At 41.5% G+C, this 16,839-nt stretch overlaps 1 long non-coding RNA gene across 1 annotated transcript; it reads right to left on the reverse strand.

Moving 5' to 3' along the window:
- Positions 1-14,316: 14,316 nt before the first annotated feature.
- Positions 14,317-16,452, reverse strand: LOC121553429. The gene is made up of 3 exons (XR_005997530.1): positions 16,367-16,452; positions 15,369-15,434; positions 14,317-14,443 (listed from the first exon to the last, which is right to left on the reverse strand). It is a non-coding gene; the product is annotated as an uncharacterized LOC121553429 (long non-coding RNA).
- Between the last annotated feature and the right edge of the window lie 387 nt (positions 16,453-16,839).

Raw genomic sequence — 16,839 nt, forward strand, 5'->3', positions numbered from 1 at the left:
CCTAGAAGTGATTTATAGATGACCTGGAGCCAGTGGGTTTGGCGACGAATATGTAGTGAGGGCAAGCCAACGAGAGCGTACAGGTCACAATGGTGGGTAGTATATGGGGCTTCCGTGACAAAACAGATGGCATTGTGATAGACTACATCCAATTTGCTGAGTAGAGTGTTGGAAGGTATTTTGTAAATGACATCGTCGAAGTCAAGGATTGGTAGTATAGTCAGTTTTATGAGGGCATGTTTAGCAGCATGAGTGAAGGAGGCTTTGTTGCGAAATAGGAATTTGATTATAGATTTAACTTTGGATTGGAGATGCTTAATGTGAGTCTGGAAGGAGAGTTTACGGTCTAACCAGACACCTAGGTATTTGTAGTTGTCCCCATATTCTAAGTCAGACCCGCCGAGAGTAGTGATTCTAGTCGGGCGGGTGGGTGCAAGCAGCGTTCGATTGAAGAGCATGCATTTAGTTTTACTAGCATTTAAGAGCAGTTGGAGGCCACGGAAGGAGTGTTGTATGGCATTGAAGCTCGTTTGGAGGTTTGTTAACACAGTGTCCAATGAAGGGCCAGATGTATACAAAATGGTGTCGTCTGTGTAGAGGTGGATCTGAGAGTCACCAGCAGCAAGAGCGACATCATTGATATACACAGAGAATAGAGTCGGCCCGAGAATTGAACCCTGTGGCACCCCCATAGAGACTGCCGGAGGTCCAGACAACAGGCCCTCCGATTTGACACATTGAACTCTATCTGAGAAGTAGTTGGTGAACCAGGCGAGGCAGTCATTTGAGAAACCAAGGCTATTTCGTCTGCCAATAAGAATGCAGTGATTGACAGAGTCAAAAGCCTTGGCCAGGTCGATGAAGACGGCTGCACAGTCCTGTCTTTTATCGATCGCGGTTATTATATCGTTTAGGACCTTGAGCGTGGCTGAGGTGCACCCATGACCAGCTCAGAAACCAGATTGCATAGCGGAGAAGGTACGGTGGGATTCGAAATGGTCGGTGATCTGTTTGTTAACTTGGCTTTCAAATACTTTCGAAAGGTAGGGCAGGATGGATATAGGTCTGTAACAGTTTGGATCTAGAGTGTCACCCCCTTTGAAGAGGGGGATGACCGCGGCAGCTTTCCAATCTCTGGGGATCTCAAGACGATATGAAAGACAGGTTGAAAAGGCTAGTAATAGGGGTTGCAACAATTTCGGCGGCTAATTTTAGAAAGAAAGGGTCCAGATTGTCTAGCCCAGCTGATTTGTAGGGGTCCAGATTTTGCAGCTCTTTCAGGACATCAGCTATCTGATTTTGGGTGAAGGAGAAGCGGGGGGGGGGCGGACATGCGCAAGTTGCAGCGGAGGGTGCAGAGCTGGTGGCCGGGGTAGGTGTAGCCAGGTGGAAAGCATGGCCAGCCGTAGCAAAATGCTTATTGAAATTCTCGATTATCGGGGGCGGAGCTAGCATGTTGGAGTGAACGGCTGTGTGTGAGAGGCTCCTGCAACTTTTTTGCGAAATAATCTAACCTAACTTACTTTATGGCACTTGTTACAACAAACGTTTCTTTCTAATACAATATTGTAACTTTCTATGTGAAAATGCCGAGTAATAAGCGACCAAAGGACAATAAATCCACATCGGAGGCCTACTCCCCACCAAACAACGAGACAGACATGGCGGAAGGCACAGGTAACAACGTAACACTTACAGAACTTACCCGGGCTTTGGGAGAACTACGTGTTGCTATAGCGGAGGATCTTAAGGCTACTATTGCTGAACTGGACACTAAAATCGAGAGCACCATACGAACGGTCGCTTCGCAGGGCCAGAGTATTGTGGACCTTGAGAAAGCTTCTGAATTCAACGCTGGTAGGATCGACGAGTTAGAGAAGCTATGCACGTCATTGCATGATAATGTGCAGAGGCTTTCTGTGAAAGTGGTCGACCTGGAGGGCAGATCCAGGCATCATAACCTTCGCGTTGTGGGTCTGGCAGAAGGGGTGGAGGCGGGCTCTTGCCCCACCGACTACTTCGCCAAGCTACTGAAGGATGCAATGGGACCGGATGTTTTGGCTTCGGATCCCCTACTGGACCGTGCACATCGCGCCCTTGTCCCAGTGCCTGGACCGGGCCAGCGTCCTCACCCAGTAATCATCTGTTGTCCCAGTTTCAAGACCAAGGACCTTATCCTGCGCGAGGCTCGAATGAGGGGCAACCTGTTACATAAAGGGCACCCCTTTCGTGTCTATGAGGACTATGCGCCCGATGTGGCAAAGCACCGCGCTGGCTACAGAGTTGTCATGACCAAACTCTACAAACTCCATCTTCGCCCAGCCTTGCTCTTCCCTGCAAGACTAAGAATTACCCCGCCTTCCGGGGAGAAGATTTGGCTATCCTCGGTTTTGGATGCAGAGAAGTTTATCCGGGAATTTACGCCAATCCCCCGTACAGGTTAGAGTGCCTTGTCATTGTGTGTTAGGGTCTGCTCATGGACTCGAACCCATACTATACCATAACGGGTGAAATCGTATTAAACGGTCTCAGCAAGGGCTACCGAACATGTAATACGCTGAGCTGACCAATGGAGGGCGGTCAGAGCTCTCATTTAACGTTTATTTCACTTTCATTCCGACTGGGTTTAGAGCGATGCCTGTTTGGGAGGCCTTCCAGGTCGGATCATTGACACTTTCGGATGGATATACTTATATTCCCAAATTCTTGTTTTGTTTTGTTATTTATTTTTCAATTCTTACATTATTCCTATTACCATACCATGTATTTATTGCTTGCAGGGGTCTGGGGGTGATGGTTGGGAAGGGGCCGATGCAGACACCTGGATAGCAAGTTGATGCTTTGTGCTGTTCTGCCTTTGTCATAGCCTGGCCCGCTCTCACGATCTGATTCCCACCAGCCCTCCCTGGTGCTTGTGTCTGTGTAGGTGTGCGTACATATAATAATTATTATTTGTACTTTATTATTATTTTCTCTTAGCATTTTAGTATTATGTATGTGTATATTTTAAATTATTATAGATTATTATTCTGGGGTATGAATGTTTGTGTATGTAGATGTGTGTGTATGGATGAATGTATGTGTATGCGTGTGTATGTATCTGTATATATTTAAGAATATTTATTTTATATGTATATTTTTTTTATGTGTATGTATACATGTGTTTGTATGTGTATGTAGGTGTGTGTGTATGTATGTGTGTGTATGTGTGTGTGTATGTATATATGTGTGTGTGGGTGCACGTGTGTGTACAGTGGGGAGAACAAGTATTTGATACACTGCCGATTTTGCAGGTGTTCCTACTTACAAAGCATGTAGAGGTCTGTAATTTGTATCATAGGTACACTTCAACTGTGAGAGACGGAATCTAAAACAAAAATCCAGAAAATCACATTGTATGATTTTTAAGTAATTAATTTGCATTTTATTGCATGACATAAGTATTTGATCACCTACCAACCAGTAAGAATTCCGGCTCTCACAGACCTGTTAGTTTTTCTTTAAGAAGCCCTCCTGTTCTCCACTCATTACCTGTATGAACTGCACCTGTTTGAACTCGTTACCTGTATAAAAGACACCTGTCCACACACTCAATCAAACAGACTCCAACCTCTCCACAATGGCCAAGACCAGAGAGCTGTGTAAGGACATCAGGGATAAAATTGTAGACCTGCACAAGGCTGGGATGGGCTACAGGACAATAGGCAAGCAGCTTGGTGAGAAGGCAACAACTGTTGGCGCAATTATTAGAAAATGGAAGAAGTTCAAGATGATGGTCAATCACCCTCTGTCTGGGGCTCCATGCAAGATCTCACCTCGTGGGGCATCAATGATCAAGAGGAAGGTGAGGGATCAGCCCAGAATTACACGGCAGGACCTGGTCAATGACCTGAAGAGAGCTGGGACCACAGTCTCAAAGAAAACCATTAGTAACACACTACGCCGTCATGGATTAAAATCCTGCAGCGCACGCAAGGTCCCCCTGCTCAAGCCAGCGCATGTCCAGGCCCGTCTGAAGTTTGCCAATGACCATCTGGATGATCCAGAGGAGGAATGGGGAGAAGGTCATGTGGTCTGATGAGACAAAAATAGAGCTTTTTGGTCTAAACTCCACTCGCCGTGTTTGGAGGAAGAAGAAGGATGAGTACAACCCCAAGAACACCATCCCAACCGTGAAGCATGGAGGTGGAAACATCATTCTTTGGGGATGCTTTTCTGCAAAGGGGACAGGACGACTGCACCGTATTGAGGGGGAGGATGGATGGGGCCATGTATCGCAAGATCTTGGCCAACAACCTCCTTCCCTCAGTAAGAGCATTGAAGATGGGTCGTGGCTGGGTCTTCCAGCATGACAACGACCCGAAACACACAGCCAGGGCAACTAAGGAGTGGCTCCGTAAGAAGCATCTCAAGGTCCTGGAGTGGCCTAGCCAGTCTCCAGACCTGAACCCAATAGAACATCTTTGGAGGGGAGCTGAAAGTCCGTATTGCCCAGCGACAGCCCCGAAACCTGAAGGATCTGGAGAAGGTCTGTATGGAGGAGTGGGCCAAAATCCCTGCTGCAGTGTGTGCAAACCTGGTCAAGACCTACAGGAAACGTATGATCTCTGTAATTGCAAACAAAGGTTTCTGTATCAAATATTAAGTTCTGCTTTTCTGATGTATCAAATACTTATGTCATGCAATAAAATGCAAATTAATTACTTAAAAATCATACAATGTGAATTTCTGGATTTTTGGCAGTGTATTAAATACTTGTTCTCCCCACTGTATATACGCATGTCTATGTGTGTGTGTGTGTGTGTGTGTATGTATGTAGGTATGCACATGTATGTATGTGTGTGTGTGGATGTGTATATGTGTATGTGTGCACATATGTATATATAAATCACTATTTTTTAAATTATTTTAAAATAATTTATTATTATTTATTTCATTTTTATTTTATTTTTTTGATTGGGGGGTACGTTCAATTTATCAAAATCCTTGTTTCCATGTCCTAACCCACAATATGTAACTGTACTGCTGTCTATGTCGGTTACTGATGGTTTATGTTTAGATTGCTTAGCAATAGAATCTTGTGATGATACATCTTGCTTATCTCAGGGATTGACCCAAGATGAACCTTAAGTGCGCAATATGTTTAAGTTGCAACTTATTCTGTTTAGGTTTATTAGATGCTAATTGAACACTTTAAGTGCGGGAGCCTACTCAGTTCATATGTTAGTAGAAGTTCTAGGATAGTGAGAGGTGAACGTATAGTTGGGATTTAATTTTTGTTTTACCTCTTGTTCGAGGTCGCGCTGTGCTTTTTTGGCATCGGCCAGACAATGTGTTTGTTATTTTTATTTTCATATTTTTTTCTGTCCTATTTGTGTATGCCTGTTAAATGTGGGTAGATGGGGGGGGTAAAGGTTGGGGAAAGTAGGGTAACAGGGTGGAGAGTAAAGGTGCTTGCGGGGGGGGTTGGATACTGCTCGGGTGTAGGTGCTACATATGCTGATCGTGATGGTTTGGTGCACTTTCTTACCTTTTAAGTGAGTTACATGTTATGCAGGCCACCATAGGAACTACAAATGAGAGGAGGGCGGGGCTTACATTCACTTCCTGGAATGTCAAGGGTTTAAATGAACCAATTAAGAGAGGCAAGGTCCTAGCCCACTTGAAAGCACTTTCGTCTGATATTATATTTTTGCAAGAAACCCATCTGAAAAACTATTCTCATAACAGACTTAAATGTAAGTTGGTGGGGCAAGTGTATCACTCTAACTTCTCTGCCAAAACGAGAGGCACAGCGATTCTGGTACGGAAAGGAATTCCCTTTCTACATAAAACCACTATTGTGGATAAAGAGGGTCCACTCTACTTCTGTAACTCTACTAAATATCTATGGGCCAAACATTGATAACCCCTCTTTTTTCAAAAGAGTCCTTGCCCTGATTCCAGATATCTCCCATACTAATCTGGTCATTGGAGGGGACCTTAACTGTGTAGTAGACCAATATTTGGATAGATCCTCTACCCGGCGAACCCCTACCTCCTATTCAAGCGAATTCTTGAATACCTACATAAAAAATTCAAACTTATTTGATATATGGAGGATCTCTAACCCTACGGGTAGGGAATACTCCTTTCACTCTCATGTTCACAATGTATATACTCGAATTGACTACTTTTTGGTTGATGCTAAACTACTCCCCTATACCTGTAATGTGAGATATCATGATATTATAATCTCTGACCACAGTCCACTCACCTTCTCCCTGAGATTGGGTGACATCGTACCAAACGAGAGGGTCTGGAGGTTGAATCCTCAGCTCCTCACAGAACCAACATTCTGTGAACATCTTAAAGACCAAATTACATTTTTCTTTGATACCAACGACAACACAGAGACTTCCCCAGCATTATTGTGGGAAACGCTGAAGGCGTATTTGAGAGGCTGTATCATCTCCTTTCAGACTGCCAGGAGTAGGCAAAACAGAAAATTGGTAGAACTGGAGGGACAAATTCACTTACTGGATAGGGAGAATGCTAGACATCCATCTATGGAGAAACATAAAAAAAATTACGTCTTTAAAATGTAAATACAATCAGATCCTCTCGGCTAAAATTGCTAAATCTTTTCTCTATGCCAAACAAAAATATTTTGAGTTTGGTGCTAAACCACACAAATTACTCGCCAGACAACTTCGAAAAAATGTGAGTGACCGAATGATTCACAAAGTTAAATCTGCATCTGGGGAATTACTCTCCTCCCCCAAAGACATCAATGACAGATTCCGTCACTTTTATGAGACTCTATATACATCTAAAGCGGATCCTAACCCCTTAATTATGCAAAACTTTTTGGAGGACTGTAATCTTCCTGCCCTGAACCAGGAAGACTCTAACTTCCTGAATAAGGAAATATCTCTTGAAGAAATTAGAGAAACGATTAAATCTCTAAAGAGTGGCAAGACCCCGGGCCCAGATGGATACCCTGGTGAATTCTATAAAACATTCAGCAACATGCTCTCTCCCTACCTGCACAAAATGTTGGTTCGGGCCAATGAGGATGGAGCTCTCCCATCTACTTTGGATGAGGCGTTTTTTACAGTTATACATAAGAAGGGTAAAGATCCGGAAGAGGTAGGGTCATACAGACCAATATCCCTCCTTAATACAGACCAAAAGATTTTAGCAAAAACTCTGGCTAACAGGCTTAGCACTTTAATTGGCAAATTAGTCAATTCAGACCAGACCGGCTTTATCCCTAACAGAAACTCATTCTTCAATCTCAGGTGCCTCTTCAACATTATGTATTCTCAGAGGTTACGTAATGTGGACCTTGCCATTATATCTCTTGACGCCGAAAAGGCCTTTGACCAAGTTGAGTGGCCCTATCTATTCAAGGTCCTACAGAAATGTAATATTGGAGATGGGTTCATAAATTGGATCCAGCTTTTATATAGGAACTCCTGTGCGAGAATACTCACTAACCAATCACTGTCGCTCCAATTTATCCTTTACAGAGGGACAAGGCAGGGTTGTGCGCTGTCGCCTATGCTCTTCGCCCTAATTATTGAACCTCTCGCTCAAGCGGTCAGATCTCATTCAGCAATACACGGCTATAATACTAAAGATACTCTAAATAAGATTTCCCTATACGCAGATGATATTCTCCTCTATGTAACAAAACCCCAAGCTAGTATTCCAGCTATTCTTGAGGTGATTAATTTGTTTGGTACCTTCTCAGGATACAGAATAAATTGGAACAAGAGTGAATTAATTGCAAAACACCTCCTGGCTAGAACATCTTCCAGTTAAGTTATCTTCAGAAAAATGTATCTACCTTGGAATTGTAGTTACCAAACAATACTCCTTACTATTTAAAGAGAATTTCCCCTCTCTGATGCAAAATCTCAAGGCAAACATACAATTTTGGAGAACTATCCCAATTTCTCTGCTCGGAAGAATTAATGCCATTAAAATGGTCTTCCTCCCACAACTGCTCTACCTATACCAGAACATCCCAGTATTCATACCTAAATCCTTTCATAAAAAACTGGACTCTATTGTCAATCCTTTCATCTGGGATTATAAAACACACAGGATAGGTAAAAAACACCTATGTAAATCCAAGATGGAAGGAGGATTGTCTCTCCCAAATTTTATATTTTACTATTGGGCCGCTAACCTCCGCGCTGTTATGTTTTTGCTGGATGACGCACCCCGCCATCCAGCTGGCTTAGTATGGAGCGTGAGGAGTGTCACCCCTTCTCTATTGGTGCTGTGATTTTGTCACCTGTCAATCTGGAGATGTCACTTTACCGTAACAATCCTATTATACATAGCACAGTCCGAATCTGGAAGCAAATTAAAGTCCACTTTGAGCTTAGACCAATATCATTCATGCTCCCTGTTGCCAGGAATCCCTCCTTTGCCCCCTCTAACCTTGATAACACATTTGAGCGATGGGGAGAGTTGGGGATAAGTACCATAGGGGATTTATATATAGGAGGGACCTTTGCTTCCTTTGAATCGCTGAGGGAAACTTATAACCTTCCCAGAAGTAACTTTTTCAGATACCTACAAATTAGAGACTATGTTAGAAAACACCTCCCAACATTTGGGAATGCTAAACCTTCCATGTTTGACGGATGCATAAAAATATGCCCCACCTCAGACAAACTGATATCTCGTCTATATGACGCTTTTCAATCTGTTAGCGCACCCTCTACTGATGCCATTAAGGCAAAATAAGGAAGGAACACCTGGGATAGGATAAAGTAATCCTTCTACCCCCACAAAGTATAATTGTAAAGTGGTTATCCCACTGGCTATAGGGTGAATGCACCAATTTGTAGTCGCTCTGGATAAGAGCGTCTGCTAAATGACGTAAATGTGCCCTTGAGCAAGGCACTTAACCCTAATTGCTCCTGTAAGTCGCTCTGGATAAGAGCGTCTGCTAAATGACTAAAATGTAAATGTAAATGTAAAATGGGAGGAAGAACTAGGGACTGACATTTCGGTGGCAGACTGGGAGGATAGCTTGGAGTATATCCACACCTGCTCCATTAACTACAGACATCGTCTCATACAATTTAAGGTATTACACAGATTACACTATTCCAAAACTAAACTGCATAGGATATTTCCTGATACATCCCCTATGTGTGATACATGTCAGGCTGAGCAGGGTACACTACTCCACTGCTTTGCCCTATGCTCTAGCCTGTATGGTTATTGGTGTGGAATTTTTGGGGTCCTCTCTGAAGTTCTGGAGACTTCAATAGACCCAGACCCACTTCTGATAATCCTGGGAGTGTCCGATTCCCTAAACGGATTAACCAACTCCCAATAACAACTAATCTCTTACAGTCTCATTTCGGCAAAAAAATGAATCTTGTTGTTTTGGAAAAGGAGGGAAGCGCCCTCTACCAAATTATGGCTCAGCGAATTGGCAAACACTGTACACTTAGAAATAATTAGATATATTCTGAACAATAAATGATCAACATTTGATCAAATCTGGCAGCCTTTCCTCTCTTACTTGGACCAGTCGGCGCTGTGAATTTGTACTTTTTAACGCACTCTCAATTGTCATATTGTAATCTACCTTTGGGCAGCGTGTGCTGGCCCCGCCACCCGAGCAGTCGTGAGGGGAATAGGGTGGAATATGGGGGGGGTATAAGTATAAGTGGGGGGGTTACATCTACCCTTTTTCTTTCTACCTGTCCCTGTTCTGTATGTCTTGTTTTGTAATATTTGTTTTGTGCCCAGAACTCTGGGTCTTGTTGTTCATATCTGTTCTCTTATGTTTAGATAAGAACTGTACATGTGTCTTTCATACCTATACACCATTCTTATGTGTGTTCAATAAAAAATATTTGAACGAAATTCTCGATTATCATAGATTTATCAGTGGTGACAGTGTTTCCTAGCCTCAGTGCAGTGGGTAGCTGGGAGGAGGTGCTCTTATTCTACATGGACTTTACAGTGTCCCAAAACTTTTTGGAGGTAGTGCTACAGGATGCACATTTCTGTTTGAAAAAGCTAGCCTTTGCTTTCCTAACTGATTGTGTATATTGGTTCCTGACTTCCCTAAAAAGTTGCATATCGCGGGGGCTGTTCGATGCTAATGCAGAACGTCTCTTTTATAGCGTCGCTCATCTCTGCTGTTGCATTTTTGGTGATCCTTCTTGCATATTGGTTGAGCGTCTCTTTAGAGCTGTCAAACGCTGGCTGTGAACGAAAGAACTCCAGCGCCACTAGCATTATCATCGCCATAGTGTTTCAATCCACACCGACGCTGTGGAAAGTGTACCTTTTTGCTATGTCATCCAGGGTTTTGGCTGTTAACATATAAAACATTAAGCAATGTATTAATGTGTTTGCTGAAATCGGAACACAATAGCACTTATTCTAAACATACATATGTATATCTTTCCTTCTGCCATAACTCAAATAAAGCTTAAGCTAGAAAACCAAATCAACTTCAGCATGTACAGAATGATTGAGGATGTTTAATTAGAAAACATAACACTTATCCTTAAGTTGTTGTTATATAGTAACTAGATAGTAATGATCTTAGTAACAACAATGTAGGTAAATAGTAATTGCAATGTAATTACAGTTTGACACATGTTATTACAGGACGCCTCCCACTGAGTCCTCCCTCCCCCATACCTTGTTCCACCTGTGTAATAACCTATGGCTCTAAACCAGGGGTGTCAAACGTCCGGCCCGCGGGCCGGATCAGGCCCGCAAACGGGTTTAATCCGGCCCGCGAGATGATTAAATAAAAAAAAAAATAAAAAAAAAACTTCAAAAAAAATAAAAAATTAATTTTTTTTTTGTGTAAAGTATCAAAATGTGCTGCAATTTTTCAATAAAATAAACTGCTGTTCCAATTGCGTCCACTGGATGGCGCAATAGCAATTGTGTTTTGCAAGCAAACTGTTTATACCGGGGCAGAGCAAGTAGGTCAAGCACGTGCAGCCAATGAGCTACTTTGTTTTGCCCGCGATATTTATTACGGCTTCTACTTTTAACATTATGTGCTTTGGCACCCTCATTGCCCCAATATGTCTCTGTCAAAAAAGAGAAAAGTGGACGCAGAGTGCAGAGTGTTCCAAGAAAAATGGTCATCCTATTTATTCACGGAATTGAATGGGAAAGCTGTATGTTTGGTGTGTTCAGAGCATGTTGCAGTGCTGAAAGAATATAACCTTCGTCGCCACTATGTGAGTCTTCATGCCGACAAATATGACAACTTTCAAGGACAGCGGAGATGAGAGAAGGTGAATGAACTGTTGGCGGGTCTGAAGAAACAGCAGTCTGTGTTTACTCACAGCCGAGACATCAGTGACGCTGCAGTGAAAGCTAGCTACCTCATTGCTAATGAAATCGCAGTGGCTTCAAAACCATTTAGTGAGGGTGAATTTGTAAAAACATGCATGATGAAGGCAGCGGAGATTGTGTGCCCTGAAAAGCGGCAGGCTTTTGCAAATTTCAGCCTGACAAGAAACACAGTTGCAGACAGGATTTCCGATCTTTTAGTGGATTTGGACAGCCAGTTGAAGCAAAAAGTAAAGTCATTTATTGCGTTTTCGGTTGCAATTGATGAAAGCACGGACATTACAGATGTTGCACAACTGGCCATTTTCATCCGCGGAGTTGATGACACATTGACCGTCACCGAGGAGTTCGTGGAGTTGGTGCCGATGACAGATACAACGATAGCAGCTGATATTTTTACCGCACTCGTCGGCGCGCTGGACAGGGTCGGAGTGGACTGGTCCCGCGCTGTCAGCCTGGCTACAGATGGTGCGCCCTCAATGATCGGGAAAAAAGCAGGCGTTGTGACAAAGTTCAGAGAGAAAGTGCAATCTGCAAATGGAGGACGTGATTTTTTGACTTTTCACTGTATTTTGCACCAGGAGGCTTTGTGTTGCAAGTCATTAAAGATGGATAACGTCATGAAGGTGGTCATCCAAACTGTTAATTTCATCCGATCCAGAAGCCTGAATCACCGTCAGTTTGACAGCCTTCTCAGAGAGAAAGACCACATCTATGGCCTGCCATACCACACTGAGGTAAGATGGTTAAGCCGAGGTGCTGTGCTGAGGCGTTTCTTTGATTTACGAGAAGAAATTGAACAGTTCATGGAAGAAAAGGGCAAACCAGTGTTAGAATTTCATTCCGCAGAATGGATGCAGGACCTTGCATTTATGGTGGATGTTACAGAGCACCTGAATAACTTGAACAAACAGCTGCAAGGGCGCAACAAAGTTGTCACGCAGTATTATGACAGCATACGTTCTTTCAAGTTGAAGCTGTCATTGTGGGAGACGCAACTTGCCGGTGGTGATGCAGCTCACTTCCCCTGTCTGAAAAAATGTGTGCGCGACCCAACATGTGGCAGACATGAAGCGGTTCAAAGATAAAATAACGGGACTGTTAAGGGAGTTTGAGCAACGCTTTCAGATTTATGTTTATATGTTTTTATGTTGATGTGCTATTGTTTTTAATTGATTTTATTTTATTTGTATATTTAACCTATTCTTGACTCTGTGGTTCTTGCACTTGTTTGGGGAACAGGATTTCATTATTTTTATCTACATTTCTGCCTGAGAAATGACACCCTGATATAGTTCTGTGATCTGTGATATACTTCTGTGAATCACTGAGGCATTGTGTGTTTGTGTGTTCTTTGTCCTCAGAACTTTCAAATAACTTGAGGTGTTTTATGATTAATAGTGATGTTGTGCTTTTGGACACTGTCCTCAGGCTCCAGCTTTATGTTTATATGTTTTTATGTTGATGTGCTATTGTTTTTAATTGTTTTTATTTTATTTGTATATTTAACCTATTCTTGACTCTGTGGTTCTTGCACTTGTTTGGGGAACAGGATTTCATTATTTTTATCTACATTTCTGCCTGAGAAATGACACCCTGATATAGTTCTGTGATCTGTGATATACTTCTGTGAATCACTGAGGCATTGTGTGTTTGTGTGTTCTTTGTCCTCAGAACTTTCAAATAACTTGAGGTGTTTTATGATTAATAGTGATGTTGTGCTTTTGGACACTGTCCTCAGGCTCCAGCTTTATGTTTATATGTTTTTATGTTGATGTGCTATTGTTTTTAATTGATTTTATTTTATTTGTATATTTAACCTATTATTGACTCTGTGGTTCTTGCACTTGTTTGGGGAACAGGATTTCATTATTTTTATCTACATTTCTGCCTGAGAAATGACACCCTGATATAGTTCTGTGATCTGTGAAACAGTTCTGTTAATCACTGAGGCATTGTGTGTTTGTGTGTTCTTTTTCTTTAGAATTGTCAAATAAACTTGACGTGTTTTATGATTAATAGTGATGTTGTGCTTGTACTATTTTGGACACACTGTCCTCAGGCTCCAGCTTTATGTTGTATGTTGATCGTATTAAAACAAAGAAAACAATCTGAAGTTGTTGTTTTTAAGATATATATACCATGATTTTTCCGGTCCGGCCCACTTGGGAATAGATTTTCCTCCATGTGGCCCCTGAGCTAAAATGAGTTTGACACCCCTGCTCTAAACAATATTACCATGTCATTACATAGTTGCAATTCCAATAAAACTATGTTGTTAATAACATAATTACTGTCTACTAACTAACACTAAGTAGTTACTATTACTACTCAGGTAATTTGTTCATTTTATACTTTAAACTATATCAAATATGCCATATGGCTTTTGCCAGGGGGCATTTGGGCCCAAAACTATCAGAGTGTAGAGTAACCTTAATTAAGGTGTTGGAAACCAAGTGGTAGTAGTAATGTAAATTGCCAGCTGGCTCTACTCGTGTGCAGGTGCATAACAAGCTGTTCAAATGATGTTATAACTCAACGTTGAGGCTGTGTGAACACTGTGTGAATACTGATTTTGTGGTTAACTCTGGTCTGCTCTATCCTATGCGGGGTGAGGAGCAGTCAGCCAACCGTCCGGTTGGTGCGTTTAGCCTTAAAGTGACAACTGCCCATGTGCATTATTAACTTGCCCTTATAGACAAGGTTCCACGCTAAAATATCCACTTTTGTTCCCCTTACAATCATCAGGCCTTTCCGACTTGACCTTGGGACTTTCCGTGGGTGTGGGCAATTATTGTTGAACTTCTACTCTATGGTAGTATTGAGAGAACTTTAAATGGAAACTTTTTTCATTAGTGTCCCATGAATATACATGCCTTATGACAGCTTGACTGTGCTAGCTTGCCTTTAAACACTTAAAAAGTGTATAATGTTTGTTGATTTCAATGAATACTTTATTTACATTTGTGCAGTGTCATGACATTTAGCTGTTTCCTTTTTTCCTTTTTTTTGTTCATTTTCACTGTCAGTGGATGACGAGCTGTCTGAGCTTGACAAATCTGAGCTATTGTCCGACTCACACATCTTGTCAACGTTGTCCCTGAAACATAAAGGGAGAGTTAGTCATATGTTACAGAACAAAGGTTGAAGATAATGATTGCTGAACCTGACTGTGCGGTGCATGCAGACCGCCGACGACCTGTTAAACAAGTCATCTTCCCCACATGGTTTGTGTTAAGGTAATTATACAATAGGGCTATCAAATAATTGAATTGAATCCCTCCATTTCCCAGTCACTGGCACTCACATACATGCTACGGTTTGGTATTGATAAGATGTAATTGATTCCTGTAGTCAATGATCCAATTCCTCAACAATTCTGTTAATGGTTCCAAATTAGATTTTATTTTATTTTAAAGACTCTTAAAGGCTCTGGAAAGATAAATGGGGTCTCTAGTTTAAACAATGAGCATGTGCTGATTTAAAAGCGTATCTCCAATAGAATTCCATTCATTAGTAGTTGGGGTATTTAGAGTAGTTGGGGGAGTTGGGGTATTGAGGGTAGTTGGGGGAGTTGGGTATTGAGGGTAGTTAAAGAAAGAAAGAAAAATAAAGAAAGAAAGTGAAAGAAAACAAATGGTATCAATGTGGGAGTTAAGCTGCCCTTAAAGTACTCAGCAGCTGTTTTAATTTGAAATTACAAGAGATAGAACTCAGCAGATTTAACAACGGCCAGAGGAAATTAAATAGAAGTCTATGGGAGCTTTTGGGGTATTAAAAGGTCTGTAGCATAAAAAGTAAAAGTAGTATCAAGAAGAAAAGTCATAGCTGGAAATAACATGTAACCCTGGACTGAATACAGTTTAAGTGGTGACAATCGTTTAAATGTTTTTTAAAGTAGATAGGGAGCACAGAAAGTGGGCAGAAGAGGAATAATATTAAGTATGCATAATAACAAGAGTGTTCTTGCTTTCAGCAAGCACACAATGCAGAATAACATAAATGTGCTTGCTCCATGAGATTACCTAATTTCCTTTCTGCATGAATGCAGCCAAGCCAATCAGGCAGTAGTCTACACAGGCAGCACATTCCTGCCAAAATCACATAGGAGCTATTACTGTATGTCTACATTGTATATCATTTTTGTAGTATTAGGTTATTACTTATGTGGAAATTGGTATATCACTTCTTAAGTAACTACAATGTTGGTAACAACTTCTAATGAACTGGCTAGAGCTATGTCATACAACTAGCAAGCAAGCTAAAGCAGCCAGCTTGTCTAGCTAACAGTAACTACCAGCAAATGGTTTGGCTAAGCTAACCTTAGCTAGCACTACACTGACAGTAGAGTAGCCTAGCTAGTAACATTAACCTTAGTTAGTTTATTAACTGAGGTTGCTAGCTAGCTAGCTAACTAGGCTACTGTACAGGCTAGTGACTTTACATTTGCTTATGAAGGATATCTAAATTAGATCTGGACTATTTAAGTGGGCTTCTGTTCGGCTACACATGGCCAAGCTACAGCCAGGCTAAACATGGCAAATGGCTACACATGACCAAGCTATAGCCTGGGTCCTAGTTAATTCTATTATAATGTAATTAGCTAGCTACCTACTGTAGTTAGCTAGCCATCAAAAAGTTAGCTGACAGTTGGGTAATCAATGTAAGTTGGCTACCCTAACAACCACTGCCAGCAAACTGGCTTATCTTGCTATGGCAACGATTAACATGCCTTTTGCGTCTGTTACATTGTTAGCTAGATAATAAACCAAGTTAAGATAATATAATTAGCAAAAAACAACTAGCTAGCTACTGTTTGTGTAAACCAGCTAAATTCCAGCTGTGTCACTTAGTCCTTAGGCTAAGGCTTAGCTAACGTTAGCTAGCTATGTTGCTAAAGACAGGCTGTGACCTAGAACTGGATGGTCCCCCAAAAGGGGCCTCATTTGCACTGAGTTGTCACATGAAATCCACCGATTATCAAGACATTCAATTCTAAATTTGAACTACATTAATATCTTACTATTTATTTAAATGTGTTGTCCTTGGTCGACGTTGACTGTCACTGCCCTTTTGTCATCGGAGTCGTTCAACAACATGTGAACAAGTTCTTTGTTTTTTGCTGAGTAATGTTATTTCCTGCACGTGGGTATTTCACAACAATTTCAACAATTTCCGGCTGGATACAGAATTTTAACTCTTAAAGTGCGCGCCCAAATCCAATACTGTTTTTACCTGAGCCAAGGATTTTAAATTGAAAATGGCTTGTGTGCTAAGTGATACAGTTGAAGTAGGAAGTTTACGTACACTTAGGTTGGAGTCATTAAAACTAGTTTTTCAACCACTCCACAAATTTCTTGTTAACAAACTATAGTTTTGGCAAGTCGGTTAGGACATCTACTTTGTGCATGACATAAGTAATTTTTCCAACAATTGTTTACAGACAGATTATTTAACTTATAATTCACTGTATCACAATTCCAGTGGGTCAGAAGT

Source organism: Coregonus clupeaformis, chromosome 37 (assembly GCF_020615455.1).
Source record: "Coregonus clupeaformis isolate EN_2021a chromosome 37, ASM2061545v1, whole genome shotgun sequence".
NCBI lineage: Eukaryota > Metazoa > Chordata > Actinopteri > Salmoniformes > Salmonidae > Coregonus > Coregonus clupeaformis.